Below are 21,497 nucleotides of genomic sequence, written 5' to 3' on the forward strand. Positions count from 1 at the left end.
CCTTATTCCCAGGGAATCAAGGACTGGAGGCATCAGTTGAAGGTTAGAGGGGAAAGAATTAAAGGGAAGCTGAGGGGCAACTGTTTTACACAGAGGGTGGTATGTATATGGAATGAGCTGCCAGTGGAAGTGGTTGAGGTGGGTACATAACAACAGGTAAAAGACATTTGGACAAATACATGGATAGAAAGGGTCAAAGCAGGTGGGCCAAGTGCAGGAAATTGGGTTTAGTGTGGATGGACATTCTGTCGGCATGGGCCCAGTTTGGGCCAAAGGGCCTGTCTCTGCTGTAGATGCTCTGTCTCTAACTGCATCTGCTATTTCTCCACTAACTCTGTTGATATCCTGGGATGTATTCCATCAGGGCAATGAGACTTATCTACCTTTAGCTCCATTAGCTTGTCCAGCTCTAACTCTTTCGTGATAATTGTTCTAGTTCCTCACCTTCCTCAGTCTCCTTATCAATTACTGCATTGATTCTTTGTATCCTCGACTGTGAAGACTGACTGCTGTGTACTCATATTCCTGAACCCTGCTGGATAGGAATAACTAGGCACCGAACCTGAGAGGTCCTTCTTAGAGTCTTTATTGATGAGACATGGCAGTTACCTGGATAGTGTACATGCAGAACACCTCCAGGCAGCAACAGGTACTCCCTGCCTGTCCGATGTGCAGCTCCCATTCTATAGCTATGTGGTTTGGGACTTTGATAGAGACTCTCTCTCAGTATTATCACCATGGCAAACGGTCAGTTAGAAAGTCTAGTTCAGTTTCGCACTTTGGGTTAAGACATACACCCCTGTGGCTCCCTCAATATCTGACAGGCACTTCAGTTTCAGTGGGCGTCTATCAGAATCTGATATGGAGGAGCCAGTGTTGGTGGGGTGGACAAACTTATAATCACACAACACTAGGTTAGTCCAACAGTTTATTTGGAAGTACAAGCTTTTGGAGGTGCAGTGATTTGTAAATGATCAGGATTATCTCTATGGTAACAGTGAAGTGCTTAAACAATTACAGAGGCCATATGTTCCCCACACAATAGGTTCCTCTCTAGCAGTGTAAGCTGCTATTCCGCCCTGGGGATAGCTACTCATCACTTTCCTCCCCAATCCCATCAAGCTTTCTGTTGATCTTTAAAGTTTCTCTAATCTCCTAGTTTCTCCGTAAGTCTTTGCCAATTTGTGTGCCTTCTATTACAATTTGATAGACTCCTTATTTCCTGAGCCACTCATGGCAGATTAACTCCTTTTCCAACAGTCCTTTCCTTTTCCCAGATATATACTTTTTGCTGAGCACTTTCGAAAATTCCCCCGTTGTCCGTCAACTTTCCCACAGTAAAGTCCTTTGCTTCCAGTTTACATTAGCCAACTCCTGCCTCATCCTATTGTAGTCTCCTTTGTTTAAGCACTGGATCTTGGATTGGATTTAATCTTCCAGCTTTCCAGCTGTGTTCTAAGTTCAACCAGATTTATCAGAATTCCTTTTATCAGATTACGAGGTGAGGCGAAGTTTCCTGGGTGTTTTGTGTTACATTGTCAAAGACCTTGGCTCGGGATTGCAGGATACTGCAGATACAGCCAGGTAGATGGGTTACCTTCAGGAAAGCTAGGAGGGGTAGGTAGGGACTGCAGGAGTCTCCTGTGGCTATCCCCATCTCAGACAAGTATACTGTTTTGGAAAATGTAGGTGGTAATAGACTTTCAGGGGAATGTAGCACTGACAGTCAAGTTACTGGTACTGAGACTGGCTTCTAACATAATGTGAGGTATTTTCAGTTCCACACGATCGATGGTGATAGGGGACTCTCTAGTCAGGGACACAGTCTGCTGTTTCTGCAGGTGACAGTGAGAGATCAGAATGGGGTGGTGCTGCCCTGGTGCCAGTGTCAAGGATATCTCTCAGAGGGAGCAGAATATTCTCAAAAGGGAAAATAACCAGTGGGAGGACATTGTACATTGGTACCAATGGCATAGGAAGGGGAAAGCATGGGGTCCTGACGAGCAGGGAGATTTGCTAGCGCCACTCGGGAGGCATTAACCAGTGAGGGAGTCGGGGTAATCCTAAAGAGACAGTGAGAAAGGAGGTGAGTCTGAGGCTGGTACTGTTCACCGGTCAGACTGTCAAGGCAGGCAAGAGCAAGACACAATGAGGTGCGACGGAGCAGTTGCACTGCATTTATTTCAGTGCAAGGGACCTGACAGGTCAGGCAGGTGGGCTCAGGGTATGGTTTTGAACATGTGACTGGGATATTACAGCAATTACAGACGCATCACTCGGGGATGGATAGGACTAGCACCTTGATGTTCCAGGGTATAGATGCTATAGTAAGGATAGAAAGGGACCAACAGTGCAGTGGGAGAGGTGTTTTTGATTAAGTATGACATTATGGCTGGCTTCGGGAGGATATTCCTGGGAGTACATCCAGGCAAGTTATTTGGTTGGTACTGAGAAATAAGAAAGGGATGACCATCTTACTGGGATTGTGTTATAGACCCTCTCCCAATAGTCAGCAGGAAATTGAGACACAATTTTACCAGGAGACCTCAGATATCTGTAAGAATAATAAGGATGCAATGATAAGGGGTTTTAACTTACCAACATAGCCTCAGAGTGCTGTAGTGTTTAAGGGCTTGGATGGAAAGGTATTTGTTCAGTGTGGACGAGAACGTTTCTGATTGAGTTTGTAGGATGTACCTACTAGAGAAGGAACAAAACATGGCCTGTTTTCTTTATTCATTCACAGGATGAGGCTGTCACTGGCTCGGCCAGCATTTATTGCTGCGTTTACCCAGAGGGCAGTTAAGAGTCAACCTGCGTTGCTATATGTCTGGAGTCCCATGCAGACCAGACCAGGTAAGGATGGCATTTTCCTTCCCTAAAGGTCATGAGTGAACCACATTGGTTTTTCCAACAATTGACAATGGATTCCTGTCATCACTAGATTATTTTTTCCAGATATTTATTGAATTCACGTTCCAAATCTGCCGTGATGGGATTCAAACCCAGGTCCCCAGAACGTTATCTGGGTCTCTGAATTAACTGTCTAATTTCACTCCATCATCGCTGCCTCTTAGAAATGAGGCAGGGTGAGTGACTGAGGTATTAGTGGGGCAGCGCATCAGCATCAAAGATCCCACAGTATTGTGGCTCAGTGGTTTCTGCTGCTTCCTCAGCACCGGGGACCTGGGTTTGATTCCAGCCTCGGGCAACTGTCTGTGTTGGAGTTGACACATTCTCCCCAGTTTCTGTGAGGATTTCCTTCGGGTGTTCCAGTTTGCTCCACAGTCCAAAGATGTGTAGGTTAGTTGGATGAACCATGTTAAATTTCCCATATTCAGAAGATGAGGTTTTTTGGATGTGTAGGCAAATCTCTGCCTGATGTGAAAAGATCATTTTGGGGTCTTGGACAGAGGTCAGAGGGAGGTGTGGCCGCATGTTTTTACATCTCCCGTGGTGGTAAGGAGGGTCCAAAGGTGTGGAGCGTGGTTGGTGGAAGTGTGACCGAACAAGGAAATGCGCAGCGGGACAGAACTGATCAGGTAGATCAATGTGGCTTTGTACATGCACAATTGGGTCTCACTAACTTGAGTGAGTATTTTGAAGTGACGAAAAAAATGAATAAGGAAGGCGGTGAATGCTGTTGATATGGACATTCAACAAGGTTCCACAAAGCAGACTGGTTAGCAGGGTTAGATAATATGGAATGCCGAGAGAGCAAGCCATTACAAAACTACCTTGAAAGTAGGAGACAGAGGATGATGAGGGTTGCTTTGCGGACGGAGGCCTGTGAGCAGCAGTGTGCTGCAGGGATGGATATTGGGCCCTTAAATAAATGACTTGGATGTGAATATATGAGGTATGGTCAGTAGGTTTACAGAAGACACCAAAATTGGAGGTGTAGTGGACAGTGAAGAAGGTTAGTTCAGAATACAACAGGATCTTGATCAGATGGGCCAGTGGAGCAAGGAATTGCAGACTGAGTTCAAATTAGATAAATGTGAGCTGTTATATTTTGGAAAGGCAAATCAGGGCAGGACTTATGCACTTAATGTAAAGTCCTGGGGAACATTGCTGAACAATGGGATCTTGGAGTGCAGGTTCATAGTTCCCTGAAAGTAGAGTCACAGGTAGGCAGGGGAGTGAATGCAGCATTTGGTCCGCTCCCCGTTATTGGTCAATGCATTGAATGCAGCTGTTGTGATGTCATATTGTGGCTGGACAGGGCACTGATGAAGGCCCTTCTGGAATTCTGTTTTCAGTTCCAATCTCCCTGTTCTTGGAATAATGTTGAGAAACTTGAAAGGGTTCAGAAAACATTTGCAAGGACTTTCCTGGGGTGGGACGATTTGAGCTATTGGGAAAGGCTGAATAGGCTGGGACTATTTCCCTGGAGATTTGGAGGCTGAGAGGTGATCTTATAAAAGTCCTGAAGGGCATGGATGAGGTGAGCAGTCAGGGACTTTTTCCCAAGTTCGGTGGCTCCAGAACGAGAGGGTACAGGCTTAAGGTGAGAGGGAAAAGATTTAAAGGGGATTTAAGGGGCATCGTGTTCATGTTGAGGGCATTGCAAGTATGAAATGAGCTGCCAGAGGAAGGGGTGGAGGCTAGTACAATTGCAGCATTTAAAAGGTGTCTGACTGGGTACTTGAAGAGGGAGGTTTTAGAGGGATAGGGTGAACCGCTGGCAAATGGGACTCCATTAACGCTCTCCGTTAATGGTCAATGCATTGAATACAGAAGCTGGGACGTCATATTGTGGCTAGACAGGACGTTGATTAAGCCACTTCTGGAATTCTGTTTTCAGTTTGAATTTCCCTGTTCTGGGAAGGATGTTGTGAAATTTGAAAAGGTTTGGACAAGATTTACAAAAACGTTTCCAGGATTGGAGGATTTGGGCTACAGGGAGGGGCTGAATAGGCTGGGGCTATTTTCTCTGGAGAGTCAAAGACTGAGAGGTGACTTCATTGAGATTTATAAAATCACAAGGGGCGTGGATAAGGTAAGCAGCTGGCATCCTTTTTCCTCAGGTTAGGTGGGTACAAAACTAGAGCACATGGGTTTAAGTTGAGAGGGCAAAGATTTAAAAGGGATCGAACTGGCAACATTTTCAAGCTGAGTGTGGTGTGTGTATGGGAGGGGCTACCAGATGAAGTAGTGGAGGCTGATAAAATCACAACATTTAAAAGGCTTCCAATTGGGTACATGAATAGGAAGGGGTTTGATGGATACAGGCCAATAGATGGTAAATGGGAATTCATTAGTTTAGGATTCCTTGTTGGCACAGACGAATTGGACCGGAGGTCTGTTTCTTTGATCTTAATAAATTAAGATGCATTCCTCTCTTTTGTTTCGAGCTAGCTGAAGCACAGATAATTATCCTTGGAGCTGAGAAGGTGAAGCAGTGATTTTGACCTGGTGCCGATTTGGTTCCAAGGTCTTGAATTTGCAAAGAGAGAGAGGAATTGTTAACCCTGTCACAATTTTAGTAACTACGTTCAAGTAATTGGCAAATAATACAAGGTGAAAATGTGACACTATTTTACTCAGTAAGTTCTGAGCATCTGGAACAGTCTGAACGACACAGATTCAGCAGGTATTTTGAAACAGACTTGGAATTTTACTTTTTAAGGAAAGATTTGGGGTAGTTGGGACAGATTTGCACCATCTACAGAGGGAGAGAGGACAGCCCCAATGGGCTGAATCGCCCCCAGCCCCTGTGCTCTGTGATACTGCCCCATTCACTGTGAATGATGAAGCTCATCCCAGAGCAGAGAGAGGGAGGAGCTCACCTCTCAATCGGCGCCGGCTTGATTAACGGCAGCTCCAGACCAATAGGAGGAGAGTCTGTGTGGTCCTGCAGCCAATGGGAGTGAATGAGGGGTGTGGCCAGCAAGACAACACCTGTCCATGAGCTGTGCAGGTGCAGTGTCACTGGGTGGGGGTGGGAGAGACAGCAGGACTGGGACAGAGGCTGTTGGACCTGAATTACAGACTCCCGGTAAATTAAAACCAAAAGAACTGCGGAAGATGTAAATCAGAAACAACAACCAGGAGGGTCTGGAGAAGCTCAGCAGGTCTGGCAGCATCTGTGACGAGAAATCAGAGTTAACGTTTCAGATCCGGTGTCCCTTCCACAGAACAGATGTTACTGAGGAAAAAAAAAGTCCGTTTATGTGCAGAAGATAGTGTGGGGGGATGGGGGCAAGATAAAAGGAGTAAAGGTGGGGATAGAGTGAGAAGAGCGGTTGGATAAAGGAGTGGATAACGATCTGACTGGGGGAGGCTGATTAGCTGTTAATGGAGACTATTAGTGGCTAACCATAGGTAGTGTGTAATGACAGGCTGTGACATGAGGTGGCTACGACATGAGGTTGTTAACCTGTGGTTAGCCACTAACAGTCTCCATTGGAAGCTGTTGCCCACCTATATCACTGCACGATTGGAGCTGCCGAGGACACAAACCTTTGGAATATCCTCCCTCACCCCCTCTGTCCGCCTTAAAGATGTATCTAAAAATCGTTCTCTTTAATCAATGTTTCCATCATACGTGAAGCATTTTAGGAGATTTGTCAGTGTGAAAGGCTCCATACAATGCAGGTAGTTGCTGTTATTGTCTGACATCAGGAGAAACAGGGATGAGCCCTCTCTCTCTCTCTCACCTGGTGAACAGCAGCAAAAGCAGGAAGCACTGAGCATGCTCCAGCTCACAATGGGCCTCGGATTATCGATGTCAGCGCAGGACCAATAAGAGTCGGGGGAACGAGGCTGGAGGACCAGGATGTGCCAGTTGGTCCTTCAACCAATCGGAGTGAATGAGGGGTGGGACAATACTCAACCACGTGATAAGCTTCACTGGCAGCACAGTGTTGTTGTGGCCAAGGCATTGGGAATGTGTGAAGGTGCAGGGCAGGGGAAAGGAAAGACATAGACCAGGAAGAGAAGGAAATTTTCATGGTATGGCATGAGAGGTTTTACAGAACTTAGTGCACATTGTGAATCACAAATTTGAAAATCCCAAATTCTGCCCCATTTTCCCTCCTTATAATGCATTTTGCACTCCCTGAAATAGCAACTGTGTTTCTCCCTCCACAGATCCCAGTGATCAGTGCCAAAGCCCCATTGCCTGTGGAGAGGGTGATGTTTGATTTCCCTGTCCAGCTGCAGTTCATGTGGTGAAGGTGCTCCCACAATGTGGTTGGGTAAGTGCTGTTATAGATTATACACTCAGCAATATTGAAGAGTTGACAATGTATGTGCAAATCAGCAACAGTTTGTTTTTTTTTAATCATGTTTATAATTTCACAGAAATACTATTGAAAAATTCTGGCATCAGGCCACAGATTGAGATACTAGGTCAAGTGATCAAAAGCATTGCCAAATGAGCAGGTTTTCGAGAACACCTTAAAAGAGGAAAGCAGGTCTGAGAGGGTTCAGGTGGGAATTCCAGACAGTGTTGCCTTGGCAACAGTAGAAACAGCCAGACAGGTGAAGCAATGAATAAACACAAATGAATTGTCAAGGTCTTGCAGGGTGTGTGGTGCAGGGAGACAGGGATGTTCACAGGGTGAGAATTTTAAATTGTTGCCTGTAAATAGGAGCCTTTCGATGGATCAACTAGTTTTGGTACAAGTGAGCACTTGGGCAGGAGGGTTTAAGATACTCTTGAGATTACATGTAAGTTGAATGTGGGAGGCTGGCCAAGAGTGTTTGGATAATTAAGTCTGGAGATAAATACTCGTCCATCCCTGCATTCAGTAAATGAGCTGAGACTAGGGTGGAGGTGGGTGATGTCACCAATGAAGAAAGTGTGTTTTTGGAGTTGGGCTCTTCCTCCACATCACCCCCACCTCCCTCCCCTCACCAAATCGCAGGTATTGTTCCTTGTTCTGTCTGTCTGTCTTTGCTGGTTATGTCCTTCTCTCCCATTCTGCTACGAAGTAATATTTTGACCTCACCATTGTTGGAAAAACCTACTCCATCCCCACTCTCCCATTCCTTTCTAAATTCCTTGTATGTGGTGTCCCTCAAGGATCGATTCTTGGTCCCTCCTGTTTCTCACCTACATACTGTCAGGAGGTGACATCGTCCAAAAGCACCGTCTGTGGGTTCACAAGTACACTGACAATGCCTAGCTCTCCCTCCCCATCATCCCTCTCCATTACTCAGTTATCAAACTGCTCATCACACTCCCACTACGCGATTGGCTGCAATTTCCTGCAACGGAACATTGAAATGGTTAGACCCATTGCCTTCAGTTGCTATTACAAATTCCTTTCCCTTACTGCTGAGCCCCTCCCTCTCCCTGAGAACTGTGTGAGGCAGAACTACCCTCTTCACAATATTGCTCTCATATCTGTAACCCCAAGGTGACCTTCTGATCAGGTATCTACACAATCACAAACACCAGGAATTCCAATCTCTAAAACGTTGCTTCCCCCCCCCCCCTTCACCCCAGCTCCATTGCTACTGAAACCCCTGACCCGTGTTGATGTTGCCTTAAACTTGACGAATCTAAAACAGAACCCTTGACTATCCGAGTATCTGATTCCAGATCCCTCATGATGGAAAACATCCTCTCAGTATTTACCCTGTCAAACTCCTTAAGAATCCTGCATGTTACAATGAGATCACCTCTCATTCTTCCCAAATCCAGTGAGTAGAGTCCCAACATTTTCAGCCTTTTCTTAAAAGATAATCCCTACAAGCCAGGGATCATCCCAGTTAATCTTTTCTGAAATGCCTCGGATGAAATTATGTATTCCCTTAAATAAAGGGACCAAAACTTCTGTCATTACTCCAGATGTGGTCTCACTCGCACTTTGTAAAGTTACTCTCAGGTATATACTCCAAACACTTACACTGAAAACTCCTTGTAATAAGAAACAACGTTCCATTCCCCATCCTGATTCCCTGTTATAACTGTTTCCTACGCAATTACCCCTGGTCCCTTTGTGGTGCAGCTTTCGACAGTTTCCACCATTTACATAGCACTCTGTTCTTTTATTATCTCCTCCAAAATGAGCAACTTCACAATTTCCCAAATTATGCTCCATTTGCTAACTTGTTGCCCACTTCTCCGATGACTCCCTCTCTGTAAACTGTTTATAATCCTTTTGGAACTTTACCGTTCTGCCTTTTCTCAGAGATTTCCCCGCTCATTCTTCTAAACATTTCCTGGGAGCACTGGGCAGTGGGAAGCAGTTGTTACCTTTTCAGAGAGACTCTTTGGAATGACTGGGAGGAGCTTGCTGCTCATGGGTCAGAATGGTGACAACTTGCCCATCGAGCTGCATGAGCCTTTCACCCCCCCCACCCCCCCCCCGTCTAATTGATGAGGCACAGCAGCAGCACGGAAGGAAAGAAAAGGAAGCACACATCCTGCTCTCCACATCGCACTGACTCTTGAAACATTGTGTCCCATGTGTCAAAGATCTGCCCTGTTCAGTCACATGAAGACCCAGTGTGGAAACTCACAGAAACCCATACAGATTTCCCCCTGAACTAACTGCTGACCCCCACAAGGGGTAATGTGTCCAGTCATCCTGGGCCAGGAGGAGGGGGTGGTGAGAGTTTCTTAAATGAACTGACAGTGACAGTTTTATAAACGTGTATTACAGGTGGACATTCAGATGGTAATCTCAGTAATTGTAACGCCAAACTGTGACAAAATTACTCAATTCATCAGGAGCTGGATATTCACATTGTGTGTGAGTATTGTATTCCAGCTCATTCCCATTTGCTGCATAAATGTCCTCTTTTGAATCACCCCACACTCTCAGTAGATCTCCCCCAAGTCTTCAATATGTGTCCTGTAATCCTTTTCTGATGAACTCATGAGTGTAAGGTGGATTATTCTAAATCTGTAAACCCCTCTGTCACAGGGCACCCGCAATTTCCTCTGCTACAACGAGAACAATCTGTTTCCCCAAACCCCTGATTCCCCAATGTCTGTTTGCTCCCTATAAGGCACACATCAGGATTGTGTTGGAACATTCTCCACTTGCCTGCATCAGTGCAGACACCAACAATATTAAAGTGAACATCCTCCAGGACAAAGCACTGTGCCTGAGTGGTGTCCCATCCACCACCTTCAGCATTCCCTCTCCCCACCCCCAGGGTACAGTGGCATCACTGTGTAAAAGGTAGTCAGCATTGTCCTACCAGACCATAGGGCTGCTGTCTCATTAGGGAGAAATGTCTGGTGGTGTGTTTAACCTGAAGGTTACCACAGCCCAGGCAAGGGGAGAGGTTGAGAACACGAGCCCATCTATTGTAGATGGATATTCTTGATATGTATTAACAACACCCATGTCTCTGCAACTAAAATCCCCCATTCCTTGTACCATCCTGGTAAATCTCCTGTGCCCCCTCTCAGGGACCCTGCCATCCTTCCCAATGTGTGGGTGATCTCTGGTTTGCACAGACCCAGCTGCTCTGTGTTCCTGTGGGTGATGTCATCATAGAGCAACAGTTGCATTGAACCTCACTGTCTGTAAGGGTGGGAGACACAGAAATCCCGGTAGCATTTGAGATGTATTTAGTGTGCACTTGCAATGCCATGATAGATGAGACTTTTCCACAATTATTGGAAAATAGATGAGGACAGTTAGGTGGTAGTTTTCTTTGTCACAGACCCGATGTACTACCAGAGCCTTTTTCTGTTCTGTAGACCGCTAAGATGTTTATTATAGGAATATGACAAGCTCCATTGGACTTCAGGTCAGAAAGGGTGATACTAGAGTAGATGACAGATGATTGGCCGATGTTTTGGGAGGAAAAGGAGATTGAGAGGTTTAAGGAAGAATTCAGAAGCACAGCACAGAATCGGAAAGGGCCGTCATCAAGTGAGAAATAAACATTGGGAATCCTGAAGGCTGGAAATAAAAAAGGCACATATAGCAGAGCTTTGAGAGACTGGAGGGGGTTAGAGATAGGGAGAGTAATGAAGCTGGAGGAGATGAAAGTTGGAGAGGATTCTGAGGATTGAGGATGTTACAGAGATAGAGATATTTCTGATAGACTTTTTTGAGTTTTGAGGCTGGAGAGGAATTATCGAGATAAGGAAGAGTTGTAAGACTGGATGAGGTGGCATTGACGGAGAGTTCCGAGCATAGAGGAATTTACAGAGATAACGAGCGATAGAGTCAGAACGTTATACAGCACTGACACACACCCTGTGTTCCAACCAGTCCGTGTCAACCATAAATTCGAACTGAACTAATCGCATCTACCTCCACTTAGTCCAAATCCATCCAAGCATTCCCTATCGATATACAGGTCCAAATGCTTTTTCCTCTTAGAATCCCATTCCCCTACCGTTTTACTCTACATTTACCCCTTACTAATTCACTAAACCCAATCATCCCTGAACACTATGGGCAATTGAGGACTGCCAGTTCACCTACCCTGTACATCTGTGGCTTGTGGGAAGAAACGGGAGCACCTGGAGGAACTCACGCTGACACGGGGAGGAATATCCAAACTCCGCATGGACAGCCACCCAATGCAGGAATTGAACCTGTGTCCAGTGCTAACCATTGAGCCACTGTGCCACCCTTAAATTGTAATTGTATTCACAGCTACCACGTCCTCTGCTAGTTTATTCCACATGTGAATCACTCTCTGTACAAAAACAAAAAGTAAAATCCGGAACGTCTTTTTAGGGTCTTCCTTTTCTCACCCACTCTTGAATCGCGCCCCCTCCTGGAAAGGGCACCTGCTGTTCACATTACCTATACTCTTCAGGATTTTATAAACCTCCAATAAGGTCACCCCTCAGCCTCCTACACCCCAGTGAAAGAAGTCCCAGCCTACCTAGCCTCTCCTTATAACCGAAAGCATCCATTCCCATCAACATCCTGGTAAATCTCTTCTGAACCCGCTCCGACTTAATAACATCTGTCCTATAACAGCACAACCTGAACTGAGCACAGTATTCCAGAAGAGGCCTCACCAACATCCTGTACAACCTCAATGTAATGTCCCAACTCCTATACTCAAAGGTGTGAGCAATGAAGGCAAGTGTGCTGTACACCTTCTGAACAACCCTGTCTACATGTGACATAAACTGCAAAGATCTGAACCCCGAGGTCTCTTTGTTCTATATCACTATGCAAGGCCCGATCAGTGTAAGTCCTGCCCTTTTATCAAGATGAAATATTTGGCATTTATTCCAATCCAGAACATCCTTCTAGTATAAAGGCAATAGAAGTATACTTAAGAGGAAAATCAGTAAGGCAAAAAGGGGACAGGACACAGCTTTGGCGAATAGGGTAAGGACAATCCAAAGGGTTTTTATAAATACATTAAGAGCAAATGGGTTACTAGAGACAGAATAGGGCTCCTCAAGGATCAGCAAGGCAGCCTGTGTGTGGATCTGCAGGCGATGGGGTGGGGAGGGGATACTAAACAAGTATTTTGCATCAGCATTTACTGTGGAGAAGGATATGGAAGATATAGAATGTTGGAAATCGATGGTGACACCTTGAAAAATGTCCATATTACAGCGAAGGTGGTACTGGATGTCTTGGAACGCAGAAAGGTGGATAAATGCCCAGGATTTCATCAGGTGTGTCCTAAAATTCTGTAGGAAGCTAGGGAAGTGATTGCTGGGCCCCTTGCTGAGATTTTTGTATCAGCGATAGTCACAGCTGAGGTGCCAGAAGACTGGGGGTTGGTTAATATGACGATACTGTTTAATGAAGGCGGTTTGGACAAGCCCGGGAACTACAGACCTGTGAGCCTGATGTTGGAGGGAACCCTGAGGGACTGGATTTGCATGTATTTGGAAAAGCAAGGACTGATTAGGGATAGTCAGCATGGCTTTGTGTGCGGGAAATCATGTCACTTACTTGACTGAGCTGTTTTATGAAGAAGTAAAAAAGTGGATTTTTGAGGGCAGAGCGGTAGATGGGATCTATATGGACTTCAGTAAGGCGTTCGACAAGGTTCGCCATGGAAGACTAGTTAGCAAGATGAGATCTCATCATACCAGGAGAACTAGCCATTTGGAATATAGAACTGCCTCAAAGGTAGAAGACAGAGGGTGGTGGTAGAAGGTTGTTTTTCGGACTGGAGGACTGTGACCACTGGAGTGCCACAAGGGTCGGTGCTGGGTCCACTACTTCTCATCATTTTCATAAATGATTTGGATGTGAACATAGGAGGTATTGTTAGTAAGTTTCCAGGTGACACCAAAATTGGAGGTGTAGTGGGCAGTGAAGAAGGGTACCTCAGGTTTCAATGGGATCTTGATCAGATGGGGAAATGGGCTGAGGAGTGGCAGATGGAGTTTAATTTAGATAAATGTGAGGTGCTGCTTTTTGGAAAAGCAAAGCCTAGCAGGACTGATAGACTTAATGGTCAGGTCCGAGGGAGTGTTACTGAGCAAAGTTTCCTTACAGTGCAGGTTCATAATTCCTTGAAAGTAGAGTCGCAGGTGGATAGGATAGTGAAGGTGATTGGTATGATTTACATTATTGGTCAGAGCAGTGAGTACAGGAGTTGGGCAGTCATGTTGTGGCTGTACAGGACATTGGTTTGGCCACTCTTACAATATTGAGTGCAATTCTGTTCTCCACCTATCAGAAGGATGTTGTGGAACTTGAAAGGTTCAGAAAAGATTGGTGGCAGAATATTCTTTAAAGGGTAGAATAACCAGTGGGAGGTCATTGGACATTGGTACCAATGACACAGGAAGAGAAAAAGATAGGTCCTGATGAGAGAATATAGCAAATTAGCCTGGAATATAAAAAAGTAGATACTCGGTCGTAATATCTGAATTACTCCCAATGCTACATGCTCGTGAGAGTAGGAATAGCAGGATGGAGGAGATGAATGATTGGCTAAAGATCTGGTGTAGTGCAGAAGGGTTCACATCTTTTGGTCATTGAATTCTCCTCTGGAGTAGAAGTGACTTCAATAAGAAGGATGGATTGTCCCTGAATTGGAAGGTGACTAATATTCAGGCAGGGAGATTTGCTAGTGCTACTCGGGAGGCATTAAACCAGTGAGGGAGTGGGGGTAAACCCAAAGAGATAGTGAGAAAGGAGGTAACCCTGAGGCTGGTACAGTTCATAAGTCAAACAGTCAAGGCAGAACGCGGTGGAACCGAGCAGTTACACTGCATTTACTTCAATGCAAGAGGCCTGACAGGGAAGGCAGATGAGCTCACGTTATGGTTTGAACATGGGACTGGGATATCATCGGTATTATAGAAATATGACTCAGGGATGGATGTGACTGGCAGCTGTATGTTCCAGGGTATAGATGCTATAGGAAGGATAGAAAGGGGGACAAGAGAGGAGGACGAGTGGTGTTTTTGGTTAGGGATAGCATTAGAGTTGTGCTTGGGGACGATATTCATGGGAGTAAGTTCAGTGAAATTATTTGGACGGAACTGGGAAATAAGAAAGGATTGATCACCTTATTGTTAATATCTGCTTGTGTTTCATCTGATTGCTCTGGTTTCCTCCCACTATGTAAAGATGTGCAGGTTAGGTGGATTATCCAGGCTGAATTACCCACAGTGTTCAGGGATGTGCAGGTTGGGTGGATTATCCAGGCTGAATTACCCACAGTGTTCAGGGATGTGCAGGTTAGGTGGATTATCCATGGGAAAGGCAGCATTACATGGGTAGGATGGGAGTCTCTGAGGGTCAGTGCGGATGTGATGGGCTGAATGACCTGCTTCCCCACTGTCTGGATTCTCTGATAATTATAATAGTTTTAAAAGAGTTCCAAAAAAGAATAGACCAGATCTAAAAGTTGCTGTTCTAAATTGGATAAAGGTGCATTGTGATTGAACAAGATAAAATCTTTCAATACTTCTTTGCTATTCCCAGGTAAAGGGACGGCTGAAAAGTGGGAACGTAACATAAGGAATAGGAGCAGGAGGAGGCCATCTGGCCCCTCCAGCCTGCTCTGCCATTCAATAAGATCAGGGCTGATCTCAGCTCCACTTTACTGCTCTCTCCCATAACCTTTATTTCCTTTCCTGTTCGTAAATCTACATTTTGACCTAAAGACATTCAAGATGAAAGTCTCAACTGTTTCAATCAGCTGGGAATTCCACAGATTCACAACCCTTTAGCTGAAGAAGTTTCTCCTGAACTCAGTCCTAAATCTGATACCGCCTTATTTTGTCGCTGTGCACCATAGTTTGTCCAGTCCACAGTGGAAATGACCTCCCTGCTTCTATCTTATCTACTCCTTTCATAATTTTATATTTTTCCTACACAATCTCCCATTACTCTAAATTCCAATGAGGATCATGCCAGTTTTGTCAATCTCTGCTCAGAAGGCAACCCTTTCAACTCCAGACTCAAACTAGTGACCCTGCTCTGCACCCCCTCCAGCGCCATTACATCCTTCCTGAAGTAGGGGACGAAAACCTGTACACAGTACTCCAGGTGTGGCCTCCCCAGCCCCCTGTACAGCTGCAGCATAACCATCCCTCTGGCAATGGAGGACAATATTCCCTTCACTGCCTTAATTACCTGCTGTTCCTGCAAACCAGCTTCCTGTGATTCATGCACAAGGACACCCAGCTCCCTCTGCACAGCAGCCTGCTGCATGTTTTCACCATTTCATCATCCAGTTTGCTGTTAGTCCGACCCAAATGGATGACCTCACATATCCCAACATTGTCCTCCATCTGCCAGACCCTTAACCACTCAATTAACCTCTGTATCCCTGTGCAGACTGACAGTGGCCTCTGCACACATTGCTCTACCACTCATCTTAGTGTCGTCCACTTTTCATGAATCCATGCTGTGTCTGCTCGATGAGACAATTTCTATCCACATAGCTCACTATTTCTTTCTTGAGAGATCGGACATTTCCCCCACTACAGAAGTTATGCTGACACGTCCATTTTAAAATATTGGCATCATATTTGCAGCTTTCCAATCTGTTAGAACCGTCCCAGAGTCAGCAAATTTTAGTGAATTATCACGAGTGTATTTGCTATTTACCCGCTGCCATTCCTTACAGTCCCCGGGGATGCATTCCATCACAGCCAGGAGACCCATCTACCTTTCGGCTGGTATCTTTCCCAGCACTGCCTCTTTACTGAGAATGATTGATTGATTGTTTCTCTGTCTTCATCTGCCATTGCCCCCATAGGCCTGCGACAATGAGTATATAGACAGTATGTTCCTGTTAAGGCCGAGGCTGGGAGGTGTAAGGAATGCTGCTGTCAAGAGGAATTGTGGCTCTGGTCAAGAAAATGAAGGAGGGATATGGCAAGTCCAGACAGCTGGGTTTGTGTGAATACCTAGAGGTATATAGGGGCAGTAGGAGTATACTCGAGGGAAACTAAGAGGGCAAAAAGGGGACGAGAGAGCTTTGTGAAATGGGTTTGGGGAAAATCCAAAGAGATTCTAGAAATACACTAAGGACAAAAGAGTAACCAGGCAGAGAATAGCGACCCTCAAAGATCAACAAAATTGTCTATGGATCTGCAGGAGGCAGGAGAGATACTATCTGCGTATTTCATGTCCGCTTTTACTGAAGGAGGATATGGAAGTGAGAGAGTTTGGAGAAATAAATAGGGATAACTTGACAAGTGTCCATATAAGTTATGAGGCACTGGAACTTGTATAATGCATCAAGATTGATAAATCCCTGATACATGATCAGGTGAATCCCAGAACTTTGTGGGAAGCTAGGGAAGTGATAGTTGGGTCCCTCGCTGAGATATTTGTATCACCGAGGTGCTGGAAGACTGGCGCCATTATTTGAGAAAGGTGATGAGGAAAAGTCAGGGAACAATACACAGGTGAGCCTGGAGTCAGGTAAGTTGTTGGAAGGGCTTCTCAGGGATAGGATTTAGATGTAATTGGAAAGGTAAGAAATGATTAGGGACAGTCAGCATGGCTTTGTGTATGGAAATCACTAACTTGGACTTCAGAAAGACATTCAAGGTGGAAGAACTAGCTATTTGGATATAAAATTGGCTGTAAGGTTGGAGACAGAGGGTAGTGGTGAAGGGTTGCCTTTCGGACTGGAAGCCTGTGATGAGCAATATGGTGTAAGGATCGGTGCAGGGTTCACTGCTTTTCATCATTTATATCAATGATTCCTTTGGTTCGTGACTTTACATAGACACCAAATTGGATCGGGAGGAAGTGGATCGGGAAGAAGGTTACCTCAGAGTACAATGGGACTTCAATCAAATGGGCTGGGGAGTGGCAGGTGGAGTGAATTCAGATAAATGTGAGGTGCTGCATTTTGAAAAAACAAATCAGGGCAGGACTTATACATTTAATGGGAAGGTCCTGGGGAGTGTTGTTGAACAAAGAGACCTTGTCGTGCAGGTTGATAGTTCTTTGAAAGTGGAATCATGGATAGGCAGGGTAGTGAAGGAGGCGTTTGGTGTACTTGGTCAGTGCATTGAGTATTGGAGTTGGGACATTGTTTTGCAGCTCCACAGGACATTGATTCAGCCACATCTGGAATTCTGCTTTCAGTCCTGGTCTCCCTGCTGTAGGAGTGATATTACAGAACATGAAAGGATTCTGAAAAGATGTGCAGAAGTGTTGCCAGGGTTGAGGATTTGAGCTATAGGGAGAGGCTGAATAGGCTGGGGCTGTTTTCCCTGGAGCATCGGATGCTGAGAGATGACCTTCGAGGTACATAAAATCGTGAAGGACATGGATAGGGTGAACAACCAGGGTCTTTTCCCAAGGTTAAGTGAGTACAAAACTAGAGGGCACAAGCCTAAGGTGTGAGGCAAGAGATTTTAAAGGGATCTTAGGGGCAATGTTTTCAAGCTGAATATGGAATGAGCTGCCAGAGGAAGTGTGGAGGCTGGTACAATTACAACATTTGAAAGGCATCTGACTGGGTACGTGATTAAGAAAAGTTTAGAAGGATATGGGCAAAGTGCTGGCAAATGGGACAAGATTAATTTGGGATAAATGGGTGGCATGGATGAGTTGGATTGAATGGTCTGTTTCTGTGCTGTACATCTCGGAATTTAACTATTTGAGGATAAATTTGGAGTGCTACGGGTAAATGGGAGGGGAGGAAGGGCAGATTGGCAGCATGTCCAGAGGGAGAGAGTATAGCCGCAATGGGCTGAATAGCCCCCAACCCCTGTGCTCTGTGATACTGCCCCATTCACTGTGAATGATGAAGCTCATCCCAGGGCAGAGCCACAGACATATACAGCACGGAAACAGACCCTTCAGTCGAACTCGTCCGTGCCGACCAGATATCCTATCCTAATCTAGTACGATATGGCAGCAGTTGGCTCATATGCCTCTACACCCTTCCTATTCATACACATCCAGATGCCTTTCAAATGGTGTAACTGTACTAGCTGCCACCACTTCCCCTGACAGTAGCTTCCATACACGCACCACCTCTACATGAAAAAAGTAGTCTCTTGGGTCCCTTTTATATCTTTCCCCTCTCACCTTAAACCTATGCTCTCTAGTTCTGGACTCCCCCACCCCAGGGAAAAGACCTTGTCTATTTATCTCATCAATGCCTCCCATGATTTTATAAACCTCTCTATGAGGTTACCCCTCAGCCTCCCACACTCCTGGGAGGATCCCACCACACATGTCACAATGGGGCCTGGCTGATTGACGGCAGCTTCAGACCAATAGGAGACTAGATGTAATCCTCCAGCCAATGGGAGTGAATGAGGGGTGTTGCCAATAGGCCAGCATGTGACCATGAGCTGTGCAGGTGCAGTGTCACTGGGCAGGGGTTGGGAAGAGACCCAGTGAGTGTGAAGGGAGTGGGAGAGAAATGGAGTTAGTGTGGACTGGGAGGGTTTATAAACTCATGATGTAGGCTGCTAGACCTGAATTAGAAACTCCCAGTAAATGAAAACCAAAAGAACTGTGGATGCTTAAATCAGAAACAACAACCAGAATATACTGGAAAAGCTCAGCAGGTCTGGCAGCACCTGTGAAGAGAAATCAGAGTTAACATTTTGGATCCGCTGACCCTTCCTCAGAACTGATGTCACTGAGAAAAAATGTCAGTTTATATGCAGAAGGTAGGGGTTAAGGAGTAAATGATAGGTGGTGATATAGTCCAAAAAGAGATATAGCAGCAATTGGACAAAGGAATGAATAATGATCTGGCTGGGGGAGAGTGAATAGATGTTAATGGAGACTGTTAGTGACTAACCATAGGTAATGTGTAATGGCAGGCTATGTAATAACAAGGCCTGGTGTGTGGGGTGGGGCACTAGGGCGCAAGGACGTGGGAGACTTAGGACCTAAAATTAATGAATTCAGTTTTAAGGTCAGAGGCCTGAAGGGTCCTCCAAGTACAAAATGAGGTTTGTTCTTCCAGCTTACGTTAAAGTTTGGCGCAGGAGAAGTACAGCCGGTCAGACAGTATCCAAGGAGCAGGAGAATTGACATATTGGGCCTGAGCCCTTCAGCAGGATTCTGAGTGGGAAAGAGGGTTGACAGATAATAGGATGTGTGTGTGGGGCTGGCGAGAAGGTAGTTGGGAAGGCGATAGGAAGATGCTGGTGGAGGGTAATGGTGAGAGGGTGGAGTGGGTAATTAAGAAGGAAGATGGACAGGTGGGACTGTTCAAGAGGGTGGTGCTGAGTTGGAGGGCTGGATCTGGGATATGGTGGGGGGAGGGGAAATGATGAAACATTGATTCTGTACTTAAAGGGTCCCAAGGTAGAAGATGAGGTATTCTTGCTCCAGGAGTCATGTAGCTAGGATTTTGTGGTGGAGGTGGCCCAGGACATGCATGTCCTTGGCAGAGTGAGAGGGTGGGTTGTAGAAATGGTTGACCACAGGACAGTGGGGTTGATTGGTGCACGTCTCCCAGAAAGGTTCCCTGAAACATTCTGCAAGTTGGCGTCCTGTCTCCCCATTGTAGAGAGCAATGAACACAATAGATGAGGTTATTCAATGTACAGGAAAATCTCTGCTGGATGTGGAAGGGACCTCTGGTGTCTTGGATGGAGGTGAGGGGAAGGTGTGGGCACAGGTTTCACACCTCTTGCAATGGCAGGCAAAGGTGTTGGGAGTGGAGGATGGGTTGGTGGGGAGCATGGATCTAATGCGGAAGTCACAGGGAATGGTCTCTGAGGAATGCTGAAAGGGGTGTGGAGGGAAAGATATCTCTGTTGGTGGGGTCTGATTGTCGGTGGTGGAAATGGCAGAGGATGATGTGTTGTATCTGGCTGAAAAGCGGGGACTTGGGGGTTCTATCCTTGCTGCGGTTGGAGGGGTGGGGTTCAAGAGCAGAGGTGCAGGAAGTGGTGGAGATACACTGAAGGGTATTGTTGACCTCATGGGAGGGGAAATTGCTGTCCTTGAAATACAGGGCCATTTGGTATGTTCTGGAGTGTTCTGCATCAAGCTTCCCTGGAACACTGCATTAAGAATGAGACAGATGTTGGCCAGGGAACAGGCTCGTGTGTTAAAATGGCAGGCAGCTGGAAGCTCGGTCTGTTTTTGTCTGAGAGAGAGCACAGATTTGTCCAGGTTGCACTTCGTCTCTTTATAGGGACTGTCAGATTTAGTCCCAATCACCCACTTCATGATGCTAACCTGTAAACTCCTTATTTTCAATTCCCTGCAGCTCCTTATAAACACAAATTCCAGTACCATTTTAGGTGGAATGTTCCAGATTCTAACAACTGTCTGTTCACCCAGAAACTGCTGAGGTCCATGTTGACTCTGGGGCTACAAAGGATTGAATTGAAAGATGAGATTCTTTTCCTGAGCTCCCATTGAGATGTATTGGAACAGTACAGGAGGCTGAGGGCAGTGTAGGTGTGAGCAGACAATGAAAATGACAGGGCTGCACTGTGAGGGCTGCTTGGCTCAATGAGTGTTTTGGAGTTGGGTGTAAACAGGGAGAAGGTGAAGCTGAAACTCCGTTTTGTTTCAGCCCATTCAGAAATTCACATGGTCCCAAAGGGAACAGCCAGTTTGTAAGCGATACCTGTGGAAATTTTGTAACAGTTTTTAAGGTATAACGTATCAACTTAAGTAAAGAATACGGGATTTTGATTACAATGTTTGAAGGGTAGGAAGATTGCTCGCTCATTTAAATTCTCTAAATGGGAGTAACTAGCTGAATCTAGAGAGCCTGTGTGACCGGAGACCTCAGACCCATGGTGTGCTCCTCTTGTACAATGTGGGAAAATTAGGGATGTTTCCAGTGTCCCTGATGGGCTATGTGTGCAGGAAATGTGCCCATCAGCAGCTACTGGGAAACTGCTTTTCAGACCTGGAGCTGTGAGTGGACTCACTGTGGAGCATCTGCAATACTGAGAATGTTATGGACAGCATGTTCAGTGAGTTAGTCACACTGCAGGTGAGGGTTACACAGGCAGAAAGGGAATGGGGGACCATCAGATCAAGTAAAAGGCTCAGGAAGGAAGTGCAGGAGTTTCCAGTGGTTATTCCCTTCCCAAACAGATACTGTATACCGCTTGGGATTCGTGTGGGTGTGTGCGTATGTGTTGGTCTCAGAGGCAATCAGCAACAGCCAGG

General features: G+C 45.7%; 1 long non-coding RNA gene across 1 annotated transcript in view; it reads left to right on the forward strand.

Annotated features, from left to right (window-relative positions):
* Positions 1 to 2,827: 2,827 nt before the first annotated feature.
* Positions 2,828 to 21,497, forward strand: part of LOC132812779 (uncharacterized) — a 28,266-nt gene continuing 9,596 nt past the window's right edge. The window contains exons 1-3 of the long non-coding RNA XR_009643777.1: positions 2,828 to 2,856; positions 7,096 to 7,202; positions 9,621 to 9,710. This is a non-coding gene — a long non-coding RNA (uncharacterized LOC132812779). The remainder of the gene's footprint in view (positions 2,857 to 7,095; positions 7,203 to 9,620; positions 9,711 to 21,497) is intronic.

Source organism: Hemiscyllium ocellatum, unplaced genomic scaffold, assembly GCF_020745735.1.
Source record: "Hemiscyllium ocellatum isolate sHemOce1 unplaced genomic scaffold, sHemOce1.pat.X.cur. scaffold_298_pat_ctg1, whole genome shotgun sequence".
In the NCBI taxonomy this organism is placed as follows: Eukaryota; Metazoa; Chordata; class Chondrichthyes; order Orectolobiformes; family Hemiscylliidae; genus Hemiscyllium; species Hemiscyllium ocellatum.